At 35.3% G+C, this 20,584-nt stretch overlaps 1 protein-coding gene and 1 pseudogene across 5 annotated transcripts in view; both read right to left on the reverse strand.

The window, feature by feature from the left end:
• The window catches only part of NCKAP5 (NCK associated protein 5), a 1,104,295-nt gene that overhangs the window by 443,432 nt on the left and 640,279 nt on the right, over window positions 1–20,584 (reverse strand). The gene's annotated exons all lie outside the window — the stretch shown is intronic.
• LOC110223770 (histone-binding protein RBBP4 pseudogene) lies at window positions 17,516–19,451 on the reverse strand (annotated as a pseudogene).

Genomic DNA, 20,584 nt, shown 5'->3' on the forward strand with positions numbered 1-20,584 from the left:
TTACATCCCTCTCTCCCTTCACTTACTCTATAGCCATCTTAATCCAGGTCCTCATCAGCTTTTACCTAGATTACTGCAACAGCTCCCTAACTGGTCTCCCTGAACACAGCCTGTCCCTTCTCTAATTCAGTCTTCACATAGCTGTCACATTTGTGCAGAGTAGATCTGATCATGCTATTCCCCTGCTCACAAACCTGCAATGCCTCTCCATTGCCTCTGAGATACAAGTCCTTTGACTTTTAAAGCCTTCTGTGAAGTTCGGATTCAATCAAAGGGCCACACTTGAGGCCCTAGAGGGCCACATGTAGCCTTGAGGCCACAGGTTCCCAACCCCTGACTTAGACTCGGTATCTCTTCATTTACAGCAAGTTATGCCAGATTAACCTTATTTCCTTTGTTATTATTAGGCTAGTGGTTATGAGACAGGTGCATCAGTGAAGTGTCATAGACATAGCATACTTACTAAAAGCATCTGAAAAATATCTGCATACTATGCTTGTGGACAAGATGGAGTGATATGTCCAGTTAGGGCTCAGGTAGATTCAGAAAGGGTAGACTTAATAATTATTAATAATTATTTATATTAATATATACCACAATGTTTTACATATATAATGTAAATTATAATTATATGTATATATATATATATATATATATATATATATATATTTGCAAATACTATCTTATTTTATCTTCACAACAACCCTGAGAGGTAGGTGCTATTATCACTCTCATTTAACAGATGAGGAAATGGAAGCAAATAATTATATATATACATATATATGTGTATATATATACATATATATATATATATATATATATATACATATATATACAATTATTAATAAATTAGCATCGCTTTGGTCAAAGAGTGTAATGGTGTGCCCCAGGGATTAATTCTTGGCCTTGGAGTGTTCAACACGTTTATCGGTACCTTAAATGAAGACTTAGAATGCATACTTATCACATTTCCACGTGACAAAAAGTGGGGAATGGAGTTAACAGAAGATAAACTTACTAGAAGGGAGAGTCAGAATCTGAAAATACATCGCTGGGTTAGAATTATCAGTCAATGTAGTAAGATCAAATTTAATAGCAAAAAAAATACAGACAATATAGTTTAGATTCAAAGTATCCATGACTCAAGTGCAAGAAAGAGGCAGAGAAGCTAAATGCAAGTTAATAAAAAAGAGATCTGTGCTTTTCAGTGGACTGAATACTCAATATGCCTCAACAATGCAGTATAGCACCACCCCCCCCCCCAAAAAAAAACCTAATGTAAATTTAAGCTCTATCTAAAATGGTTCAGAATGAGGAATTCCTATGCTATTCTGTCCTAATCATATCGTACCTAGAATATTGTATTTAATTATGGAAATCACATTTTTGGAAGGAAATCAACAAAATAGAGTACATTCAAAGGTGGGTTAATAGAATGGTGAAAGGACTCAACACTATGCCAACTAAGTTGAAGACTAGTTGAAGGAACTGAGGATTTGTAGTCTCAAAAAGAGTGAAATTGGGAAGCAGAACAGAACTGTATTCACGTATTTGAAAGGATATTTCCTATCCTTTTGAGTCATATGGCAGAAGTAGGTTAATGGGGGGGGGGAAGCTGCATAGGCATAATGTAGCTTGATGTAAGGAAAAGCTATTTAAAAGTTAAAGTTATCCAAATGGCAAAGAGTTGCCTTGATAATTAATCATTTACCTATTACTACAAGACCTGGCTAAATGATTATTTGTTAGATGCTTGAGGAGAGGGTTCCTAATAAGATACTAGCCTGGATCTTCTTTGAAATAACTTCCACATATTCTACGAATCCTCTGCCATGAGCTTTTCCTATGATCCCCACTGACCATTGATGCCTTTGGCTATCACACTATTAAGTTCAACATAGTTAGCATGTATATATTGAGCATCTTGGAGAAAAAAAAACCACTTTGCTAGGCACTAGTGTAGATATAAAACTGCACACAGTCCCTGACTGCAGGGGCTTTACATATTAAGGGAGAGACAACCTGGACAAGCATGTAATCAGATCTATATTGACGAATAAAATCAACTCATATTAATAAAAATTATTGCTAATCTAACCAACCTCAGTTTTCCTCATAATAATGTGAAACTACTTCACTCTCACCTCTTACAATCCCTAATTTCATTTAAAACTCAGCTCAAGCAACACCTTCTATAAGTAGCATTTCCTGAATCTTACTGCTGTTAGTGGTTTCCTTGCCAGGGTAAGTACTTTTTATTTACTGTGGGTTTATTTTGTACATACTTGCCTATATGCATGTCTCCCTCAGTGAAATGTTAGGGGAGAGAAGAAGAAAAGTTTTTGGTGCCATCAGTAAGTAACATGATGTCTGGTACATAGTAGGCATCTACTAAATGCTTGTGGATTGATTCCTCCTCAGGATGAATTGATTTATACCTGTTTCTCACCCTCAGGGAGCCCACTGATTGTTTTTTTTTTTAAATCATACTTCTTTGTCATTTTCTCTTCCTTCAATTACATTTACATTGGATTTACTAGAATAAGTTACCTTAATCTTCATAAATTCTATCATCATATCTTACCACATCTTTTCAGCTTCCTCATAAACTTGGGAAATTGTTTCTTTTCTACTGCTTTTCCTCTATTACCTCTCTACTACACATTGCCCATCCAACTGAAAACTAACACACTCAACAGAATTTGCCCCTAAGAAACCTAAACAATCAGACAAAATTAATGCCATCCTTTTGAAATGCCACAGCATTTACTCATTTAGTTAAGAGTGATTCATACATTCTCTTTTCCTATTACCCTCTTACTTGACCTTGGGAATATCTTAGGCTCTCCAGGTCAGAGTTTAACTTCTACAATAGTTCTGAAAATAATGCATATTCACCACACAAGGGCAAAGTAACCTAATATTTAATGAGGAAGAAGAATGCTGTAGATATGCACAAAATGGAAATGAAAGGTATAATTTCTTTTTAGACTGACATGGGTGAATTTTTCTGCCCCCATGTCACTTCTGTGACTGAATTGCTCTATGTGTTCATGAAAGAAAAAAAGGAATATGTTGCATATTCCTCTCCAAAAATTCTCAGTTTTTAAATTATATATTTTTTTCCATTTTAGTGTACAGGAAGGCATTGTTTGTTCCCAAGAAGGATCCTAGTGACACACAGAAATTTGAAGAAGCAATCACTATGCCTTAATTTATAGTCTGTTGCTTCATTTCTAGTTATTTAGCACATTAAACCAGGGGGAACTGGTAGATTAAGATATTTCAAATTCTGGACATATTTTTAGGCAGTCATTTAATCCTACCACACTAGTACTGCAGATTATTTAGCACTATGAGCCTCTAGAAGCATAACAGTGCCATAGGGCCATATTTTCCACTCTAATTCAAATTTTTCTTCGCTAAATTTCCTTTAGGATCAGGACCCTATGATCATTTACAAGGCTATACTAATGTATCCTTCCCTGCAGCTTCCTTCCACTTGTCCCATTATTGAGCAGCACAGTTACCCTTTTTTATCTTCACTTGTCCTTCATAAATTCTCAAAGATAATTGACACTGGTTCTGGTAAGACTTTAGCACTTGCATGAATTTCATCAGGGTCTGATAATTTCCATGCATTCCAATTATTTAAGTATTCCTTAACCTGTTTCCTCCAGATGTGAACTCACCCACTTCCTCATTACCTATTACTGTGTTAGAACCCTTTTATTATTAACCTTTGTAGTGAAAGCTGAAGCATAGGAGCTACTAAGGATTTCATAGCTTTCTTGTCAGATTCCTTGTTTGCTCCATATTAAGTAGCAGCCTTAGTCTTCTGATGTCCTTCTCTTCTGCCTTGTGGACACATATAAGGACTTCTGTTTCACCTCATTATCTAGTAAGAATCCATTGTGTTCTCTTGCATTTCTAGCTCTGCTCTTGCTATTTTTTTTCTGATTAGACCTTGACTAACCCCACTCCAATCTCAAATATAATTATATCTTTATTTTCTCACTAAAATATATTTGTGAACTTGATTTTTTCCTCATAGACATTAGAAATTATCAGAGGCTTGGAATTTTGCTCTTGACATAGCAATAAATGAAAAGTCACCTCTTAGCTCTACATTTCTTGGAAGAAAATTAAAAATCAAACATCATTCTCATTTCTTTCTAGTCTTAGGATTGTGAATGCTAAAGACTTAAGGTAATTCATGGGCTAAATACATCTTTTCAACCAAATCTTTCCTGTTGAATTCATGGTAATGCTTTTTCCACCTATTTCCTCTTTCTTCATCTTTGCATGTTTACGTCCTCTTCCCAATTCTCCAAATCATATCTATTCCTACCACTTTGACAGAATCAAACATTTAGTTCATATATAGAATTGGTCATATTATCCCAGACCTAAAACTGGAAGAGAATTCTGAGGCCCTCTAGTCCAATCCCCTCATATTATAGATTAGGAAACTGAGGGCTAAGTAGGGTATGTGACTTGCCTCAGGTCACACAGGTAGTAAGTAAGTATGAAGTTGATTTGACGTCATGCACTCTGGATCCAGAATCAACATTGCTTCCATCATACGATAGATAAGGGAAGGAAATATATATTTATATAATGCCTAATATTTGTCAGGCACTGTTTTACAAATATTACTCATTTAAATCTCACAACCACCCTGTGAGGTAGGTAGGCACTGTTAGTATCCTCATTTTACAGCTGGGGAAACTGAAACAATCAGAGGTTAAATGACTTGTCCAGGGTCATACAATAAGCATCTGAGGGCAGTTTTGAACTGTATTCCTGACTATAGGCCAAGTGCTCAATCCATTGTGCCACCTAACTAGCATAATTGATTCTTTCACCAAACTGACAGATTGTTTGACTAATGTGACTAAACAGACTGAGCTTCTTCTATTGTTAGACACAACCTAGTTTCACTCAGCCGATAATCCCCAAAGTATGTGAGCATGTGGGCATAAGGTTTGAAGTGAAGATTTAATTAACACTTTTTCTCCCCTTAAATTTGGATCTGCTGCTAATGCTAAATCTAAAGTTCTTACTTGTTATTTTAAAAAAGATTTTCAATATGTTTATATTAAATTTTCATAGCAGTAGAAATAAAATATAAATCCCACTTACCCAAACTATATCCCTATTCATGCTTTTGTCACCTGTATGCATCTCATGTCCCTTCTTCCCCTTAGTAACTGCCCCACCTCCCACTATTTTTTTTTCTTTTTAGCAAAAAAGGAAAGTACTCAGAGACAGTCAGGAGAAGGAGAAGGAAGATGTACTCTCAGCAGTGGATCCAAAATATGATATTCTTGAATCTCAAGATGGACCTCGGCCCATTCTGCCAAATCATTCCTGTGATATTGGAAGAAAGTTGGTGGCTTCTTGTGTCCATTGTTAGCAGTTACCTGGTTCTGTTCCTCTTGGTCACAGAGCAGAAATAACATTGGGAAGACTCCAACATTCATGTTATTTTCAGTCAACCCCTGGAGGGTAGAAAAGTACACTTTGCCATGCATGTGAAGTTTTTCTCCACTTGATGACTAGAGTTCATCTGTTTTTTGGAAATATGGCAAGTTACATTTAGATGATCATTTCTTATACTAAATCTTTGTTGATCTGAGTGAGGAACTTTTTTCCCTGGTACTTTGTGATGTCAGTGGATTCCATGATGCTGACATTTCAAAGTTGGTTAGAGGAAGGGACAGAGGAAATAATGTAGCAGAAAATATTATGGAGCTTGGAGTTAGAGGACCTGAGTTTGAACTTTACCTCTACCACCTACATGTCCTTGGACAAGTCCCTTTACTTCTCTGAGCCTCAGTTATATATCAGTTACACTAAATGAAAAGATTGGAATAAATAGCACCTAAGGTCCTTATTAACTTTAGATTACTGATCTTAAAATTCTGTGAGTTACAAGAACAGCTGGATTTAGCTAACTGGGATCATTGGGATGTCAATTCATGTGACAGTAGAAGAGAGACTAGGATGGGAAGAGAACTTCTGAAATAACATAGGCAATTGCTTTGCAAAAGTTTCTTTTCCCAAAAACTATTATATAGTCATGTAATTTAGGTATTTAAATATCTTAGAAGCCAATTTGTTCAACTTTTTCATTTAACAGATGCCAAAATTGAGACTCAGAGAGCTTAAATGACTTCCTCAAGGATAAATATTTACTTAGGGGCAGCATTGTAGTTTGAGACTAGTTCTTCTGATCTTTCCACTACATCACACTGCCCCCTTTCCTTTCCATCAGAATAAACTTTTTTTTTAACCACTTAGCCTCAAGGAAGGGTACTTTGTAACCACATCAAAGAACAGAATGTATTTCAAAAGTTGATTTTTTAATTACCAGCTTCACAGAACCACTGTCTAAATACAAATAGCATAAATTGAATCCTTACTCAAATATATCAGTGGAGCTGACTATTTAAATGAATGGGAAAATATTTTTATGAAATGAATGATCTCACCTTAACTGTATGTGTATAAACTAAGATTTTTGTAAATTGAACTTTTGTGTACATTTTTCCCTTCTATGAAAAGGTGGGAAACTGTGGGTGTGAGATGTTGCACATAGCAGATTTGGTAGATGTGTTGGTAAATTTTGCTGAATTGCTGCTGCTCCCACATTTCTTTCTTTTAATTCATTAGTAAAATGAAAAGTTCACTAGGTTGAGGAGGATAGAGGACTATAGGCAGAAACAAAGGAAACATGAAAACTAAAGATATCAATTTTTTTTTAAACTTAAAGTGGAATATTTTTTTTGGTGAGGCAATTGTAGTTAAGTGACTTGCCCAGAGTCACACAGCTGGTGAGTGTTGTGTGTCTGAGGCTGGATTAGAACTCAGGTCCTCCTGACTCCAGGGCCAGTGCTCTATCTACTGTGCCACCTAGCTGCCCCATTAAAGTAGATTTTAAAGAAACTCCATATGTATATGTGGAAAGTATTATGGATCATATATCTAATATTTCAATCCAGGCATCAACTAATTCTGACCAGAATTGGTCAACATCATTATCTTAGGATCTCCTAACAATGAATATTTTAAAATATGACAGATACAACAATTTTCATAGTGTCTTATCTAAAAAGACTCTTCCTGAGGTCACTGCCCATTTCTTCATGTTATGGATATGGTTTCTGGGGAAAACTTGCATTTCTGAAGGTGGAAGGGGCTTTCTAGGTAACCTAGGTCTAGGCTATATTTCAGTTACAGTTACACAAAAGAATAAAATAAAATTATGAAATATTAAAAAAAAAACCTCAACTTCTCCCTCCCACATAACTCACATTAATTCATCTCTCTGGGCCAGAGTTTCTACACCCATAAAATAAGAAGACTGGATTATATATTCTCTAATGTCTCTTCTAATTTTAATATTTTATTATTTTATATTAAGCCACCTTCACCATCAGAATATGTACATCTTACATCTAACATGAATCCTTCATGCTAGATTAATTTAATTACCACTGTTTTCAAAAGAGATGAACAACAATTAGTCATCATCTTTTAAACGATATATTGAGGGCTTAACTTGAAGACAACCTCAGTGGATAGAGCTCTATATCTAGAATCAAATACTTGAGTTCAAATCCAGCATCTTACACTTACTAATTATGTGACCTTGGGCAAGTCATTTAACCTCCATCTGCCTCAGTTTTCTTAACTGAAAAGTAGAAACAACCCTATCTTACAAAATTGTATTGAAGATCAAATGAGATATTTATTAAGTACTTAATACAATGCCTGGCACATATTAGACAACACTTTTCCCCTTCTCTTCTTTTCCATTCCCTTTCCAATTGACTATCTCCTTTACCTTCCCTAGGCTACACAATTAATTTACTTATTCTTGCTTTTCCAACAGTCTAATACTCTATGTCTCTCAAGTTGGGAATTACTGACACTTGCTTAGGGAACCACTGCGAATAGTAATGGTGAGAGATGCCCAGTTCCAGTTTAAAAAAAAGAAAGAGAGAGAGAGAGAGAGAGAGAGAGAGAGAGAGAGAGAGAGAGAGAGAGACTTAAAAGACAGAAGCAATCTCATACGGTGAAATGGAAATTGGAAATTCCCCTTTAAATTAATAAGATCACTCAAATAAATAGGTTCAGTTCAAATCTCGGTCATAACCGTTCCATATCTCCTGAGTGTTCTTGGCCTAGCATTCCAGGAACTAGCCATTCCTAGGTCACGTTGACATGGAGGGTTGGCTCCTCTCCTTGTGAGACGTGATGTTATTAAAAAACAAAATACCAAGCCTCAGGCGGATGGGAGCGTGGCTAAGGTCAGATGTGTATTGGACAAACCATGAATAGCGCAAGCATCAAAAAGGGGTTCTTGGCCCCAAGCCTTCTTTGTTTAGAACAATATAAAAACACTGCGTCCTGTAAGCCCGCTGAGCCTCACCCGCGGGAAGGACGCTTCGCCCGGGAAAATCTTTACACAATTCAAGTTTGTACAGGCTGCAACGGGGCTCCCAGCCGTTGATTGACTTTGGAGGTTCCCTTGAATTGGTGATGTATTCTCTTCCATTACCGACTCTCTTGATCGGTGCTATATTATTGATTGTTCTTATTATTTATGCTTTCTATGCAAATTCAAACTATCTGTGCTTTGCTTCTTCTAAATAAATTATCTATTTCCTATTATTTTCTGGTGCACTGGAGAGTGTCATTTATAGGAGCGAATCCGAACCTCACTAAATCCTATTAATACATACGGCTATGTACAAAAACACTCGTGCTAGAAGGAAACATTATGCAATAAACTGAGGAAACTGTCAGATTCATACTTCTATTCTGTATCTTATCATCAAAACAATGAAGCCTTTATAGCTCTTTATTTGATTTAATCTTAAATCTCACAGTCCTAGTTTTTGACTACGAATTATCACACAACATTCCTGACCCCTAACTATGAGGGAGCATAGTGATCACAGGTTTCTATTGTTTCTGAATTGGGAAAATCCACTTTGCTCAACTTCAGTGCATGTCAGGTCTTCGCCCACCAAGGAAAATGGTAAAAGAATCTTGGTTTTGATCTTGAGAGAGGCCTGAAAGGTGTCAAAACTAAAGTTCATTAAAGGAGACCAAGGGAATGGAGATAGGGACAGGATCTGTAACTTCATTACTATGATGAACTCCCAAACTAAGTGATTTGCCCTGAGTCATGAAAGAAGTATATTGTTAGAAGTGGAACTTGAACCCAGGGCCTCTGCCTGCACCATTGGCCTTTTATCAAAAATTTCATGCTGCCTCTTCTGAAGGAGACCAAATTTTGTTATTATAACTCTCATTATCTATTTTTAAAAGGCCATTTTAGTCTTTCTTAAATTACACAATTTTATACATGAGATAAATTTTACTTTATTTTTTCTATATTCACCTCCTTTCCTAAATTTCTAATAACCTAATAACTTTCAACTACTTATTCTTACATTGAGATTTAATGTAAGAAATTTCTTTATAGTAGAATTTCCCTGGTTATCTATGAAAAATTAACTAATTGCCCATTTAAGTAATATAGCACTTTAACATTTTTTTTAAGAGTAAAAGGACTCAAATAAAATCAAGCTATTCAGCTTTCCATTATATGATCTGAGATATTTAGGCCCATGATTAAGATGTTAAATTCACACATCAATATATATTTGAGTTGACCAACACATTCTACCAAGTTATTCTGAAGCATTGATATATACTAGTCCCCTAATTTTACTTTTTAAAAACAAAATGAACAAAAACAACCTAGGCATTCAAAACTGCTTTGAATGACATTGAATCAGCAAATCAGAACCTCTCCCTCTTTCTCTCCCTCTCCATCTGTCTCTCTCTCTTGTATCTGTCTGTCTGTCTCTCTCTCTCTCTCTTTCTCTCTCAGAATTTTGCAGATATATAGATAGTAGCAATCTAGAATGCTTTAAATTCATGCTGTTGCTGTGTTTTGAATTTATAATAAAAAGAGGCTTCAAATCTATGTATTATTTTAAGTACCTATGCCATATGTAATGAAATACACAAGGACAATGAGATGGCTCTCTTTTTAAAATCTCTTTCAAACTATGTGTTCTTTTTTGGTCAAATAATTATGAGATTTAAAAGTGACTGACATTATTTCTATTAAGTATCCTCTGTGTGTCTAAATCTGAAATTTTTGTTTAGAAAGAAAGAAAATGACAATATTTCTAGCTGAATAGACAAGAAGAACCCTAAAACAGAACTCAGGAGAAAAACAACAAAACCCAGCATCACAAATTCAATTACTATACCAAGCAGCCACATACTCATGCATGCAAATGTAAGCATTAAAGTAAATAAATTATTCAGTCTTCCCTGTGGCTGATGTAAATTACTCATTTCTTTGGACCTGATACAAGGAGGCTTCAAAGTAAATAAGAAACGCACCCAAAAAGTAATGCTCATTATTCATTTCTCTGTCAAGAACTAGAGCTTTCTATTACCTCAAACCAACCATACCCCTGAAGGTGTTTGTGAAACAAAATCATATTGGTTGAAATATAGTCACCCAAAGAATCTGGTTGTCCTCCCTTTACGCTAAGGAACCCATGATCCAAGTCTTATCTCCACCCCTGGGCAGAAAGAAAACCACCTTCCTCATCCTGTTTTCCCTTTACCCAGGATTACTCCTACTTGAAAGGGAGAACTGTTTGGCTGCCTGGGTGAATGCCAATCAACAAGCATCTGAGATCTCTGTCTAAATTAGGACAATGATTCCAATATTACGGTAAGGCTTATATGATCATCCTTAGCGTGCTCTCTATGTAACCAGCCTGAGCCCATACACAGTCCATCTGCTTGCTTATCAGGCACAAAATAAAATCAATCTACAGAGTACCTATTATGTGTTCAGCCTCGTATTAGGAAATGACATGAATATAAAGACATAATTCCTATCCTCCAGAAACTAATGATCTCATTGAGAAAACAAATCATGCATATGTAATAATTAGGGCAGCACAGCAAAGTGAGGAAAGCTAGGTGGCACAATGGATAGAGCACCAGGTCTGGAGTCAGGAAGACCTGAGTTCAAATCTGGCCTCAGATACTTACTAATTGTGCAACCCTGGCCAAGTCACTTAATCTTGTTTGCCTTAGTTTCCTCATCTGTAAAATGAACTGGAGAAGGAAATGACAAGTATCTTTGCCAAGAAAACCCCAAATGGGGGTACAAAGAGCCTGACACAACTGAAATGACCGAACAAAACATAGTGTGGAAAGGAGTAACATGGGAGTTGATTAAAGGGGTCATGCTATTAGTCACTATATGACCTTCATTGGACTTCTATTTCCTTACATGTAAAATAATGTCATCTGAATTAGATGATATGTGGCTTGCTTTTCAGCTCCAACATTACAGGAATCTAGCAATTAGAGGCAACATAAAATTACAAAGATTAGATAAACTAGGGGTATTCAACTTGAAAGAGGATATAATAGTTATCCTCAAGCATTTAAATTTGTCTTGGACAGAGGGTTTCGAATTGATTTGCTGGCCTCAGGATATACAACTAGGAAGGTGCAGAAAGGCATATATCAGTTGACATAATGAAAAATTTTCTAGCAATTAAACTTGTTACAAAGTAAAATGAGGGGCCCTGAAAGACAGGAGGCTCTTCATCACTGCAAATCTTGAAGCCAAGGATGGGTCAGTATTTGTTATAAATACTACATGGAATGTGAGTTAGACTAAGCTCTTTAGTATGGAGTATTGGATTTTAAGACAATCAATTGCATAATAAACATTTATTAATGTGCTAGGTACTGTGCAAGGTAGTGTGGATGCAATGGAAAAAACAAGAAAACTGTCTCTGTCCTTAAATAACTTATAGTCTAATGAGGTAGATGGAATGTAAAGGGTGTCCCAAAGGTCTTAGCTTAGGATTTTTTTTTTAAGCTTTAATAACTTTACACCAAGACTGTTTGGATACCCTATATATAAATTGGTAGAAAAGAAGAATATATATAGATATAGACATAGAGATAGATATAGATATGGATATGGATATAGATATAGATAGATAGATATAATATATCTATGAAGATAGATATCAATATCTATATCTATCTATCTATCTATCTATCTATCTATCTATCTATCTATCTATCTATAATATTATATGTGATGTCTTTGGGATACAGACCTAGAAGTGGTATGGCTAGGTCAAAAGGTATGCACAGTTTTATAGCCCTTTGCGCACAGAGTTCCAAATTACTCTCCAGAATGGCTGGATCAGTTCACAACTCCACCAACAATGCATTAGTGTTCCAATTTTCCCACATCACCAACATTTTTCATTATCCTGTTTTGTCATGTTAGCCAATCTGATAGTTAAGATGCGGTACCTCAGAATTGTTTTAATTTGCATTTCTCTAAATAATAGTTACTTAGAAAAATTTTTTCATATGAATATAGATAGTTTTAATTTCTTTATCTGAAAACCTGTTCATATCCTTTGACCATTTCTTATAAACAATGACTCAATTCTCTATATATTTCAGAAATTAGGCATTTAGCAGAAACACTGGCTATATTAATTGTTTTCCAGCTTTCTGCTTCCTTTCCAATCTTGGTTGCAATGGCTTTGTACAAAAAACTTCTTGATTTTCTGTAATCAAAATCATCCATTTTGCATTTCATAATGTTCTCTATCTCTTGTTTGATCATAAATTCTTCCATTCTCCATAGATCAGACAGGTAAACTATTCCTTGCTCTCCTAATTTACTTATAGTGTCACTCTTTATGTCTAAATCATGTACTCATTTTGACCTTCTGTTGGTATACACTGTTTAGATGTTGATCTATGGCTAGTTTCTGCCATACTATTTTCCAGATTTCTCAGTAGTTTTTGTCCCAGAAGCTGGAATCTTTGGGTCTATCAAACAGTAGATTATTATAGTCATTTACTACCATGTCTAGTGTATCTAACCTATTCCACTAATCCACCATTCTTTTTCTTAGCCAGTACCAAGTAGTTTTGATGATTGCTGCTCTATAACAAACTTTTAGATCTGGTACAGCTAGGCCACCTTCCCTTCCATTTCTTTTCATTAATTCCTTTGATATTCTGGACCTTTTGTTCTTCCAGATGAATTTTGTTATTATTTTTTCTAGCTCTGTAAAATAATTTTTGGTAGTTTGATTGGTATGGCACTAAATAAGTAAATTAGTTTACATAGAATAATCACTTTATTATATTATCTGGGCCTACCCATGAAGAAGTACTATTTTTCCAGTTATTTAGATTTGACTTTATTTGTGTGAAAAGTGTTCTGTAATTTGTTTATATAGTTCCTGGGTTTGTTTTGGCAGGTAGACTCCTAAATATTTTATATTGTCTACAATAACCTCAAATGGAATTTTGCTTTCTACCTCTTGTTGTTGGCCTTTGTTAGTGATTTATCCTGCAACTTTGCTAAAGTTGTTTATTATTTCAAGTAGTTTTTAAATTGATTTTCATGGATTCTCTAAGTATACCATCATATCATCTGCAAAGAGTGATAGCTTTGTTTCTTCTCTGCCTATTCTAATTCCTTCAATTTCTTTTTCTTTTCTTATTGTTAAGCTAACATATCTAGTACAATATTGAATAACAGTGGTGATAATGGATATCCTTATTTCACCCCCGATCTTATTAGAAATGCTTCTAACTTATTCCCATTACATATAATGCTTGCAGATGGTTTTAGATAGATGCTACTTATGATTTTAAGGCAAACTCCATGTATTCCTATGTTCTCTAGTGTTTTTAATAGGAATGGGTACTTTATTTTGTCAAAAGCTTTTTCTGCATCTATTAAGATAATCATATTATTTCTGTTAGTTTTGTTATTGATTCATATAGTCAATTGTGCTGATAGTTTTCAAATATTGAACCAGCCCTGCATTCCTGGTATAGAACCCACCTAGTCATAGTGTATTATCCTTGACATAAGTTTCTGTAATATCTTGGCTAACATTTTATTTAAAATTTTTGCATCTATATTCGTTAGGGAAATTGGTCTATAATTTTCTTTCTCTGTTTTGGCTCTTCTTGGTTTAGGAATCGGCACCATATTTGTATCATAAAAAGAACTTGGTAGGATTCCTTCTTTGTCTACATTCCCAAATAATTTATGTACTATTGGAATTAATCATTCTTTAAATGTTTGATAGAATTCACTTGTAAATCTATCTGGCCCTGGAGATTTTTTTCTTAGGCAGTTCATTGATGGCTTGTTCAATTTCCTTTTCTGAAATGGGGTTGTTTAAATATTTTACTTTCTCTTTTGTTAACATGGGCAATTTATATTTTTTTTAAGTCTTCTTCCATTTCACTAAGATTGCCAGATTTATTGGCATACAGTTGGGCAAAATAGCTCTTAATTATTGTTTTAATTTCCTCTTTATTGGTGGTGAATTCACCCTTTTCATTTTTGATGCTGGTAATTTGCTTTTCTTCTTTTTTAATAAAATTAACCAAAGGTTTATCTATTTTATTGATTTTTTTTACAAAAATTACATCCTAGTTTTATTTATTAATAATCTCTCCTTTGGTTTTCAAAATTTCTAACTTGGTATTTAATTGGAGATTTTTAATGTGTTCTTCTTCCAACTTTTTTACTTGCATGCCCAATTCATTGATTTCCTCCTTCTCTATTTTATTCATGTAACACTGAGAGATATAAAATTCCACCTAAGAACTGCTTTGGCTGCATCCCAAAAGTTTCAGTATGTGGTCTCATTATTGTCATTCTCTTGAATGAAGTTATTGATTGTTTCTATGATTTGCTGCTTGATCTATTCATTCTTTAGGATTAGATTATTTAGTTTCCAATTAATTTTTAGTCTACCTTTCTATGACCTTTATCACATATATAATTTTTATTGCATCATGATCTGGAATGCATTTAGTATTTCTGCCTTTCTGCATTGAATTGTGAGGTTTTTATGTCCTAATACATGGTCAATTTTTGTGTAGGTGCCATGTATTTCTGACAAAAAAAAAAGATATATTCCTTTGTATCCTCATTCAATTTTTTCCAAAGGCCTACCATATCTAACTTTTCTAAGATTCTATTCACCTCCTTAACTTCTTTCTTGTTTATTGTGTTGTTAGACTTCTCTAATTCTGAGAGGGGGAGGTTGAGGTCCCCCAGTAGTATAGTTTTGCTGTACATTTCTTCCTGTAACTCACTTAATTTCTTCTCTAAGAATTTAGATGCTATACTACTTGGTGCACGTATGTTTAGTATTGATATTACTTCATTGTCTATGGTACTTTTTAGCAGGATGTAGTTTCCTTCCTTATCCTTACACTTTGTGTGAGATCAGGATTGCTACCCCTGCTTTTTTTTTTCTTCAGTTGAAGCATAATATATTCTTCTTCAGCCTTTTACCTTTACTCTTTGTGTATCTCTCTGCAACAAATGCGTTTCTTATAAACAAATATTATAAGATTATGGATTTTAATCCATTCTGTTATCTGCTTCCATTTTATGGGAGAATTCATCCCATTCACATTCACAGTTACAATTACTAAGTGTATTATTCTCTCCATCCTACTCTCCTCTATTTATCCTTTTTTCTGTCCTTTTTCCCTTTCCTTCTTCACACATATTTCGCTTCTGATCACTGCCTCCCTCAATCTGCCCTCCCCTATATCAGTCTCCATCCCTTTTCTTTCCCCTTTCCCTTGTTACTTCTTCCCTCCCTTCTTCTGTCCCTTTCTTTCCCCTTTCCCTTTTCCCCTCCTATTTCCTATAGGGTAAGATAGATTTCTATACCCAAGTGAGTGTGTATGTTACTCCCTGTTTGAACCAAATCCGATGAGAGTAAGGTTCAAACAATGCTCACCTCCCTCTCTTCTTTACCTCTACTGCAATAGGTCTTTGTGCCTCTTTGTGTGATGTAACTTATCCTCTTCTGTCTCCTCCTTTCCTCTCCTCCCAGGACAATCCTTTTTTTAACCTCTTAATTTTTTTTATCATCACATCAAAGTCAGCTTATATTAACACCATCTGTCTATGTATACCCCTTCTTAGTCACAATAGAGACGGGGGCAGCTAGGTGATGCAGTGGATAGAGCACCAGCCCTGAAGTTAGGAGGACCTGAGTTCAGATCCAGCCTTAGACCAATCACTTGACACTTACTAGCTGTGTGACCCTGGGCAAGTCACTTAACCCCAATTGCCTAAAACAAACAAAAATAATAAAGATATAGTTCTCAATAGTTACAAGTATCACCTTCTTATATAGGGATCACACACAGTCTTTTAGAGATAGGATTTTAACCCTCATGCTGGCTGTACGTGTTGGTGGACACAAGAGAACAGTAAGTGTCAGTAGCTTTTGGTTGTCATCACCTAATTATACTTAGGTATTTCTTACATATGGGGATTTGTTAGATCATTTAAACAATGTAATAAGACCCGGTATGGTGTAATGAGTGGAATGCTGGGCTAGGAAGCTAGAAGGTCTGATTTCAAATTTCACTCTGGACATCTACCCACTACATAATTATAAATATAATGCAGTGGAAAAGTCTCCTTAACTTACCTGAATGCCAGGCAAAGGTCTAAAGATTAATCCACAAAGTTATAGATGAATTGAAACCTGCATTAGTAGAAAGTTTCCAGAGTAAGAAAATCACAGGTTATCAATATATTGACATAAAGTTTATTTTTTTAGTAGAAAAATATTTTTGATCATAAGCAATTAGAGATAATCATGGACAGCCATAGGTTGCTTGTTGGACAAGTTAACCCAAAGAACATAATATAAAATGAGTGATCAAGGACTAATTTCATCTGTGTGGGATTTGTTTTAAAGAAAGAAAAAAGGAAGAAAAGAAGCCATCCAGAATTAATTTTAAAGCACATGGTAGCTAACAATTGCTCAATTACTGGATAGTCTACCAGTTTTACATCTGCTGAGTAAAAACATACATCATCTTTATAATGCAGTGGTCCCAAGTTGAAAAAAAAATCACAGAAAGTAAATAAATAACATAGTTCAAGAAATAAAGTAGAAAGCAAAACTATAGGAGAAGGTGAACAAAGCTATTTTGCAGGTATAGCTACAACATTTCACATGACTGTTTGTCCTCCATCAGATGAGAAGTGGAAGAAAAGACTAAATATGCACTAGAGGGAAAAAAATAAATTAAACAAAGAAAAAGTAATATGAAATGTTGACAGTTACAGACCAAACCAGCAGGAGTAGACCAGTCTACACAGTGATGATATGTACCCTAGAAGGTTAGCCATGCCAATTTTTGTATTTGAATCACATAAATGAGGGGAACAATTCAGACATCTTACAATACTAATATCTCAGTGACTCAGAGTCGTCTCTTTTATATAAATCCACCCCATCCTAATTTTACTTAAATTAGCCTGAAAAACTTCCAATTATAGCATAAGAAGAAAAATAAAACACTCATGGTTCATTTCCTGTGTCTAAATAAGACTTTAGAGCTGGATTTGTTTATAAAAAGTTCTTGGAAAAAATTAAACATGGGCCTCTGGCTCTGCTGAGTAAAGCCCTTCCACCAACACTGACAGTTAATAATTAACAATTATTCTTTCTGTGTATTAACAGACACTTATAGAAGAATGTCTGAACAAAAAAAGTCTGCCTCCAAACCAGTATTAAATCAGTCTCAGTAGGGGAAGAAAGGGTAATCTAAAAATCAGTACCCATGCAGACATGTCTAAGATGCCTGGCCTTCTGGATCCACACTTCCTTCAGGCTTCAACATTTTCATGTTCTCAGCCATCTGCCAGACTTGCGTGATATGGTCTTCTGATACAGAACAAATAACCCCAGGTTCATTGGGGTTCCAGGAGAAATAAGATATCTTGGCAGTGTGACCGCCATGAGTAAACAACAATTCTGGTGGCTTATCTTCTGCATCTTCAAGGAATTGCTCCTCTCTAATTTTACTTAAGTCCCAGACTTGGATCAGTGGTCCGTTGCCACTGGAAGCCAAGATAGTTTCATTGTGAAGAGATCATTGAACCTGGAATATCTCATCCTTATGACTCAAAGGAATACAACTTCAGTTTTGGATTTCTCAGATCCCACAATGCACCTTGTCTTATCAGTTATCCTGTGGCAAGAGTGGACTCACTGCAAGGATTGAGAGACAGTTTACTTTGGCAGTATGGGCATCCAATGAATGGCTTTGGTTTAGAAGTATTGTTTGACTGTTTCCCAGATCATAGGCTTCTGATCATCAGCAACTGATCCAAAGAGAGATGCACGAAGTAAGTACCAAGGAACATCTTTGACTACTGCTGTATGTCTTGTGAATATGGTCTTTGCATCCACTATTTTACCTTCTCTTGGAACTTCACTAATGTCTCACAAATAGATGGTATGATTATCTGATGCACTGAGCAAGCATCCACTGAGATTTGGGTTCCACCACAGCCTGAAGCCCTCCTTTTGATGTCCACAGAGATGCAAGTCTGGGTTATACTCCCCAGAAGAGTCTGGTTTTGAAGGGTACTTGGTATATTCAAAAACAAGGACATATTTGATAGAGTCCTTGTCACAATGATGTAAGGATTCTAGGGCATATAACAAGCCCCCTTCACTTTTCCTTCATGGCTAATTTTGATTGCCATTTTTCCCCACTAACTGAGCCAAAGCTTCCAAACTATCCTTTCTCATTGTCATAATGAGAGGGGTCAAACTGAGCATCATCACTGGGCAGCTGCACAATGGCTATAGCAAGATGATTCATCTGATGTATATAGCCAGGACAAATCAATGAACACTAATATCTTTCCCTTCAGGTCTGGTTACATCAGGAAGCCATTGTGCAGTCAGGCTGGGCTACTCTAGGGCATGGTTCATCACTAAATCTTAGAGAAATGGAGCATTTTTCCTACATTATATACTCCTCATTTATCACTTATTCTTCCACCACATCACCAAAGACTGCTTCTTTGTTGGCCATGGTAGGCAGAGAACCTGGTGAAGGGAATAAGACATAGAGGGTCTAGGAGCTCCCTGGGTCACAACACCATGAAAATGGAAGAGGTGACACAAAATGAAATATACACAAGTACAGGTGGGGGAAAAAAAGTGGAAAGTTGACCCATTGGTACAATTTGGAAGACAGTAGAAAAAATTGAAAGAAAAATAAATTTTAATTTTTAGGCAGTAAAGTACTTGGCAATTTTTAAAAATAACCCCTGAAAACAATTCTACCACTTTAGTTGGATTTAATATTTTCCTCTATTCTGTTATCATTCACCCAGACTGTGAGCAATGATTCTCCCCTTCACATAAAGATGAATATATTCAACAACAGAGCAGTAAAGTAAGGTTTCTAGAAGTATGTGACGAGTTGCCAATAGTGCTTCAGCACCTTTGAATTTCCACTTGGTTGATTTGATCTTCTTTCAAATAGTCTATCTCTCCTTACACAAATACTTGCTCCCACAGCATAGTCTTTTGTTTTGTTTTATTAAAAATGGTGATCAGAGGCTCATAGACAGTATTTGTTATGCCAGTATTTCTGGCAATCAGAAAAACAAGTTATTTTATAGAATTTTTCAGAGTACACAAGAAGCTTACAGATGGTCAAATTCTGCCTTCTTATATAATACATGAAAAGCTGCAAGCTGAGAGACCCACATCTAGTTAGCAGCAAACCACAAACTTGCACTTATATACCTATTATATGCCAGGAATTGAGCTAAGAAGATATATCATTTGATCCTCACAACACCCTTGACAGATAAGTACTATTATTATCCCCACTTTTCATTTGAGGAAATGGGCACACAGAGTTTAAGTGACTCGTTCAGGTTCAGCTGGTAAGTATCACCACCACCTCCAGGCCCAATGCACTAATCACTAATCACCTAAGACTCAAAATGGAGAATTGATTCAAATTTATTTAAAAATGTCATAATATAAATAAACAGTTTTCAAAGGAAGAAATTAATTTCTTAATAACAAACCTACAAAAAATGTTCCAAATCATTTTAAAAAATTAAGAAATTCCAATCAAAACAACACTGAAATGTTTACTTCCCACCTATCAGATTGGCAAAGATAGCAAAAAAGGGAAATAACAATTGTTGGAGGAGCTGCCAGAAATCAGTAACATTAATGCACTTTTGGTAGATATAGAAACTGATTCAGTCATTATGGAATCCAATTTAGAACTATGGCCCAAATGTCACTAAACTTCATTTATCCTTTGAGCCAGTCATATAACTTACTAGACCTATTCACTAAAGAGATTAAAGAAAAAAGAAAATGACTCATATGTACAAAAATATTTATATAGCAACTCTTTTGTCATGATAAAGAATGGGAAAGTAAGTACCAATAAATTGGATCATTACTGAACAAATAACCTTATATGAATATAATGAAATATTAAAATGGTAAAGGGGATGGTTTCATAAAGACGAGGAAACATTTGCAAGAAATGATGCAAAACGAATTGAGCATAACCAGAAAAATAATTTATATAATGGTAATAAAAAAACTTAGAAAGATTTAAGAACTTTGAACAATGCAGTGAT

Source organism: Phascolarctos cinereus, unplaced genomic scaffold (genome assembly GCF_003287225.1).
Source record: "Phascolarctos cinereus isolate Bilbo 61053 unplaced genomic scaffold, phaCin_HiC Scaffold_726;HRSCAF=1367, whole genome shotgun sequence".
NCBI lineage: Eukaryota > Metazoa > Chordata > Mammalia > Diprotodontia > Phascolarctidae > Phascolarctos > Phascolarctos cinereus.